This window comes from Notolepis coatsorum (assembly GCF_963971535.1).
Source record: "Notolepis coatsorum genome assembly, chromosome: 1".
In the NCBI taxonomy this organism is placed as follows: domain Eukaryota; kingdom Metazoa; phylum Chordata; class Actinopteri; order Aulopiformes; family Paralepididae; genus Notolepis; species Notolepis coatsorum.
Window position 1 is genome coordinate 206,368,645 of NC_140165.1, and position 7,101 is coordinate 206,375,745.

Here is a 7,101-nt window from a genome sequence, read left to right on the forward strand (position 1 = left end):
GTCTGATGTGTGGGTTGGAATGGGGATAGGGGATGGGCTTCCATTGCTGGCCACACCGAGACGTCTGCAGAAATGTATTCTACTATATGTCTGACAGTCATCAGTGGTCTATTCACATCTCTGGAGGTGAGGGCTTTGACCCTTACACACACATTTAAAGGGATAACCTGACATTTAGAATTGTGTTTGTTTATTTGTTTGTTTAGTTATTTCCTCTTCAGGGACTATGTGGGAGGAAAGTATTTTCCAATGTTTTTCTTTCAGCTCCACCCAAGAAAATGGTTTCATATCATTGTTAGCTTTCTCAGTTCTGAAACAGAACTGGTCTCACTGCTGTTGTATGTTGTATATTTCAAGAGCCCAGAAAGTGAAAACCTTTTCGTCTTGTTCATGTCACTGCACTACAATTGAAAATTATTTATTTATTTATTAATTCATTCATTCATTAATGCATTCATTCATTCATTCATTCATTCATTCATTCATGTGCATACAAATTCAACTCCTAAAACATTATAATAATATTTTGTAAAATAACCCCTCTTCCTGCCTTCTACCATATAAACCCTTCTTCCCATTGGTCCTAACCAGTGGACTGAATGTGAACATCAATGGCTTTGTTTTACACTTGTAAGTTCAATGTGGTTTTTGAAGATGTGATGGTGAAGACCTGCCTCCCTCTCCATCTCTTCACACTGCTCATACGCACACTTTGGCTTGATTGCACCCAGACTATGTAGAATGTCACCACAATGTTGTAGAAATGTAAACAAAATTATTATTGACTTATCATTTTATTATTTATGAATCATTATTAGCTACTTTCATTATTATGATTAATAATATCGTAGAAATGTGTTAAATTGTTCAGTGTCTATGGAGCGGCTCCAGGATTTGCCTCTTGATGACATTATCCCTACAGTCTTGTCTCTCTGGTGTTCAAACTGGCACCGACCCGGCATTTGCCCACCGGCGCAACGTGCCTCTTCGGCGACCTCTAGCGGCTCAGGTGTGCATCTTTTTTAATACTGTATATCGGATGTATGTATAGTATACTATATACTGTATCGGATTAAAGCCCCATTTGTTGCCTGTCGATCCCCGTTTCAGGCGACAAAATCTGTTAATCGGTTCTCGAGTTACATGCCGATATGTGAGGCTACAGGAAAGCATCCCATTAGTTTCACACTTTCTCCTTGCTGGTCAGCGGCTGTTATATAAAGCTAGCCGTGCTAGAGCTACATATCACAGCCAAAAATGTACCTTCACTGAGATGAATTTAGCTGACGCTTTTATCCAAAGCAACTAACAAGTTCTGTACAGCTGAGTAACAATGTTCATCAAAGTGTTGAGTGCTACAGTGTAGGTTAGTGTATTAGGACAATGCCAGTAACTAGTTACTAAGTAACTAGTTACTGTAATCTGATAACTTTTTTCAGTAAATAGTAATCTCACTTGTTACTTTTTACAAGCCAGTAATCTGATTACAGTTACTTTTCCAAGTGGCTGTGAGTTACTATTTAGTTACTATCTCATAATGCTGATGATAAGAGAGCCAGGGGTACAGTCAGCTAGACCGGAGTATGGCCTGATGGCTGATGACGTCTCATGATGACCTGTCTGAGCAGCCAAGCATGATTTATGACATTATGCACTTTCAATAAAGCATTATAAAAAAAAAAAAAAACTGTTGTCATTCTTGTGGCAGCAGCAGGGACGACGACGACGACTTCGTTCCACCATTGTGGGGCAAGGACTGAGAAAAGGTGGCTTCTCCTTGATGACCCTCCCGGAGCTCGGATAAGAGTGGGCCTTGAAACAGATTCGTGCAGCAATGGGGAGAGCCAGTGCAGGTTCCTAAGAAGTGGGGTGACATGGGCTGACTTCGGTAGGTTTGAGATCAGGCGGGGGCCGCTGCGTTCTGAATGAGTTAAAGAGGCTTGGTGGCAGTGGCCGGGAGGCCAGCAAGCAGTGCGTTGCAGACGCAGTAGTCGATGCGGGAGATGGGTTGGGTGACTTTTTTTGTCAGGAAGGGCCGTTGCTCAGGAGGAATCTGCAGGTTCTGGTTGTCGCTCCGATGTGAGCGGAGAAGTTCAACTGGTCGTCGAGGACAACACCAAGGTTCTTGGCGGTCGGGGACGCAGTCACAGCTACATTCTCAATTGTGATGGAAAGGTCGGTCAGGCGGGAGGATTTGGCCGGCAGGTGGAGCAATTCTGATTTGCTTCGGTCTGGCCGGGCGACGTTATTACCTGTACCTGCACCTCCCCTCCCCCCTCCCCATGCTGCTGTTATTACCATGTACCTGTACCTCCCCTCCCCCCTCCCCATGCTGCTGTTATTACCATGTACCTGTACCTCCCCTCCCCCCTCCCCATGCTGCTATGAAGCCGGAATTTCCCCAAGGGGATCAATAAAGGAATATCTTATCTTATCTTATATCATATCAAAAATCTTTTCTGCTCAGATGCATTCTCTGGTACCTACAGTATAGTAAACATTCATTCACCATACATAAAGTGCCCTCTATGAAAGTGTATTCATGTATTATGAATATGTAAAAGTAAAAAAGACAGAAAAGTGCCATTTTGTTGCTTGAGATCTTGACCCACAGCATGCCAATGCATGGTTGGGATCCAGCTATATATTGGCATCATTCTTGATCAATTAAATTGATTCAACTTAAGTCATCTGTTACTCTACAGTAGCTCTCCACTAATCGTTTATCATTAAGTCACATCAGCTGGCAGTGTGACCACTGCATCATATGAACTAAACAATGAACAGAAGCTTATTGGGAATGTGACATGAGAGAGAGAGAGAGAGAGAGAGAGAGAGAGAGAGAGAGAGAGAGAGAGAGAGAGAGAGAGAGAGAGAGAGAGAGAGAGAGAGAGAGAGAGAGAGAGAGAGAGAGAGAGAGAGAGAGAGAGAGAGATGTCTTTCATCATGTGCCTCCTTACTTTTCCCAGTAGAGTCCGGCGCTCCGGCAGATCCCTGGATCATAAGCCAGTCACATGCTACCGTGGTGAGGCCACGAGGCCCGGCTTATCCTGCTGTGGGAGTGCAGTGGAGCACGGAGGAATGAACATCACAGGATAACCAGGTCTCCAGGGCACCCCCGTCCCATGAGAGAGAGAGGGAGAGAGAGAGAGAGAGAGAGAGAGAGAGAGAGAGAGAGAGAGAGAGAGAGAGAGAGAGAGAGAGAGAGAGAGAGAGAGGGAGAGAGAGAGAGAGAGAGAGTTACAGTGTATGTGAGTGAGTGAGTGAGTGAGTGAGTGAGTGAGTGAGTGAGTGAGTGAGTGAGTGAGTGAGTGAGTGAGTGAGTGAGTGAGTGAGTGATTGAGTGAGTGAGTGAGTGAGTGAGTGAGTGAGTGAGTGAGTGAGTGAGTGAGTGAGTGAGTGAGTGAGTGCGTGAGTGAGTGAGTGAGTGAGTGAGTGAGTGAGTGAGTGAGTGAGTGAGTGAGTGAGTGAGTGAGTGAGTGAGTGAGTATGTGTGTGTGTGTGAAAGAGAGATATTTATTAATACTAATGCATGGTGACTGGCTGACCCAAACTCCATTCAGACCTATTCATTATTTGTGAGACGTTTTTAAAGCACACATTACCTTTGTACAGAACCTATAGTATCAGCATAGTATCATTATCTATCATGTAGATTTAACAAAAGAAAGCAGGGGCTTTGATAAAATGTGCCAACTGATTTTTAAGATTGGCTTCACTCCCTGGGTAAAATATAAGCCCCATTAGTCAATAAATATAACAATAAACTGAAGAGATCAAAAGCCTTTTGAAATAAAGTCCCCCCAGGTCTAGTGGCGATAATGTATGTTCCCCAAACCAAACACAAGATGGCGGTAGGGGCTCACCTTATAGGTTAGTCCTGTGCGTGTGTGTGTGCGTGTGTGTGTGTGTGTGTGTGTGTGTGTGTGTGTGTGTGTGTGTGTGTGTGTGTGTGTGTGCGTGCGTGCGTGCGTGCGTGCGTGCGTGTGTGTGTGTGTGGGTGGCTGATGTGTAGAGAAAAGGGAGAGAGTGAAACAAAAAAAGTCTCAGTGTTTTTAGAGCAGATTAGACTTTTTAAAATGGAAGAGTTTTATTACATTTGTGATTTCAGGCCTGTAGGCCATTCATTAAAATAATTGTATATCGATGCGGTTGGATGAACAATTTGTATTACAATTTGTAAGTTTCAGAAATAGAGACGAACAGGCATATTTCCCATTGACAACCATGCAGAAACTCTGTATTTTACACCGAAGGTGTTTGGACAGAGACATTTCACATGACAGCTCAGGCCTGTTCTGGAGGGAAGTGAGACAGACAGAGAGAGTTTGCCCATGACTTGGGAGTGATGGGGGCAGGGCTGCAGAGTGCTAGTAATGCGGTAGGTCTCTTTGGGTCAGGGGTGATGAGCTGCTGCCGTCGTTTAGTAACACATCTCACGCCATAAATAAATCAATACAGTCCGTATTAATTAATGTAAAGTTTTTTTCTCAAATGTAGCCAAGAGTAAATACCCTAACCCTATCAAAACAGCAGTCAAAGTGTATATTTTCAGCACTACATTTGTTTACCAAACAATTAGCGAAATTATGAGTTGATCAATACCTCAGCGCATCCCGGCGGACACCGGATGAATTAGAGTGACGGACATAAAGGAAGCTGGCATACGTGTGTGTAGTCTTTTGAAAGAAGATACCCAGGGCTTTCGAACTTCATAAAACTACACTCCCCAGCTCACGCCAGCCCCTGTCAATCATCTGACTTCCAGTGTGAATTTTCATTTTTTTTTTACGTTATTTTCGGGATAATAAATTATCTCACAGGTCGAACAAACCTGAACGTTATTGCCATAAAATAGAATGTAGTTTGTTTCTTTACTTTTCTGTGAACATAAAAAAAAAAAGTTTGCAATCTGATGATGTAAATGATGAAAAATGGTGGAGCAATTTACATTATAAAACAGTAACTGAGATTTCATTCACGGTTCTTGCTGCCCTATGTCAGGGGCGCCTGGTGGTGCCTGGTGGTACGATAAATGTCATGTATGTTGTGTATGTCATAAATGTCTATATGAATTGAAAATGGGGGACCCTGATGTAAACAAGACAAACGTCTTTCTCAGGTCTGCATCCCCTTAACAATTGTGTGTATTGAGCCGTACTGTATTGTACCCATTCTGCAATCTGTTAAATAAAGTTTTCATTCATTCATGCATTCATGCATTCATTCATTCATTCATTCATTCATTCATTCATTCATTCATTCATTCATTCATTCATTCATTCATTCATTCATTCACACTAAATCCAGATTGAACTCTGCCATTGTAAAGAGGAGATCCATAGATGTGTGCCTTGGCCGTAATCAGGTCATTTATAAGCCTGTCTCTATATTCTATATTCATATTTAAAATAGCATGTGTCCGGATGGTAAAATGCAGTACTGTATCTACAAAACCCCCTGTAAATCATCTGCCCTTTATTCATTTGCTTAGAGCTTTTGTGCACTTGATCTCAAGAAGGAGCTGAATGAGCTCAGTGGCGTTTCACGTCTGGTCAATGTTAGCATGGTGTTATTCACCATCAAATATGAAAATAAATTAGATCAAGTCCAAAGGAATGTCTAGACTGAGGCAAGGCAGAGTCCCAAGCAAACAGACTCCTATTTACCACCCAGACTGAAAAAGTAATATCAAATAGTTGTCCAACGATGCTCAGCATATCATTGGCAAGACTCAGAATGTATTGTGGAATGCAATCAGTCAATAATTTTGTCACAGATCAGGTGCGGAACAAAATGTATGTTGCGCAACATAGTCTCCATCCAATAGTGGTTGAATGTCGAATTCTGTGCCATTTGGCTATTCAGAAAAAACTACTCTGAACTACTCTGTTTCTAGATATATCTTCTGCCATTTCGCATTTTGTCCAAATCTGTTTTTTCGCCAAAAGAAATGTGCAATCGTCACCAAATTTTGGTACAGAGCATCTCGTTTAAATAGCCATAATGCTCCCGTCTCTCCTTAGCATATCTCGAGAACCGTTCATCCAATCGACTTCACACTTGGTGGGTCTATTGCTGATGGCCCAAGTAAGTGCAGTGCCAAATATGAAGTTGTTGGATGCGTGATTCTCAACAACGCTGCAAACAGCACTTCCAGGGGCCAAGTGATTGGCCAGTTATTTTTTCTTTTTTTGATTTATTTTTAGCGTTTTTACAGATTTTTATGGTCAGACATGACCGACAGAGGAGAGGGAGAACGGGAGAAGATGCAGCAAAGGACATGCGGCAAATCCATCCAGGAGCGGGAGGCGAACCCGGGTCGGCCGTGTAGGTCTGCTACGCAGTATGCGGTGCGCCATTGGCCAGTTCTTAATGGGCACACACTCCGAATGGAGACGTTTCGAATGGGCACTGCACTACAGTAGTGTCTAAGATAATGAGTTATGAGGTCTTTATGCAAAAATGTCAATGCACTTGAGTCGCATCCAATATTAATCCAATACTTATTTTTTCAGGGAAGGTTTTAATTTCATTTTACTTTTAAAAAAGTTAAAAAGTTTTGCACATATAAAATGAGAGTACAGTAAGTACAGAAAGACAGAAATGTGTTGTCTTTCAGAAAGACAGAAATGTGCCAAAACACATGTGAAATAGGTGTAAGCGTAACTGTTGTGAAGGGCCAGATTAAAGCTGAGAATCTACATTTATTGTTTTATATACCTTGTATATTATTTATATATACACGGTATATCCCTTTAAGCCTGCGTTTGAATCATAGTAATATTCGCTTTCCTTATTGGATAACGCCATCGGCGCCAGACCGCAAGCCCCCAAGGTCAGGTTCAAAGGCGAGTCCGGGCGTCGCAACATGCCCGGAGACAGCGCATTGATTCGAGACGAGAACTGAGGTTCGGCACTAGATAGCCACTTAAGTATATATACGGCGGCAGGTGCGAACAGTAGCGGTTCGTGCAGCAAGTTCAACGTTCAGCGAGTTCGGTAAAACAGTGAAGTGAGAAGCAGTGCGTCTAACAGAGCGTTGAGAACCATGTGCGAAGTGAATAGTAAAAGTGTCAGATTTAATGCAGTAACGTCAAG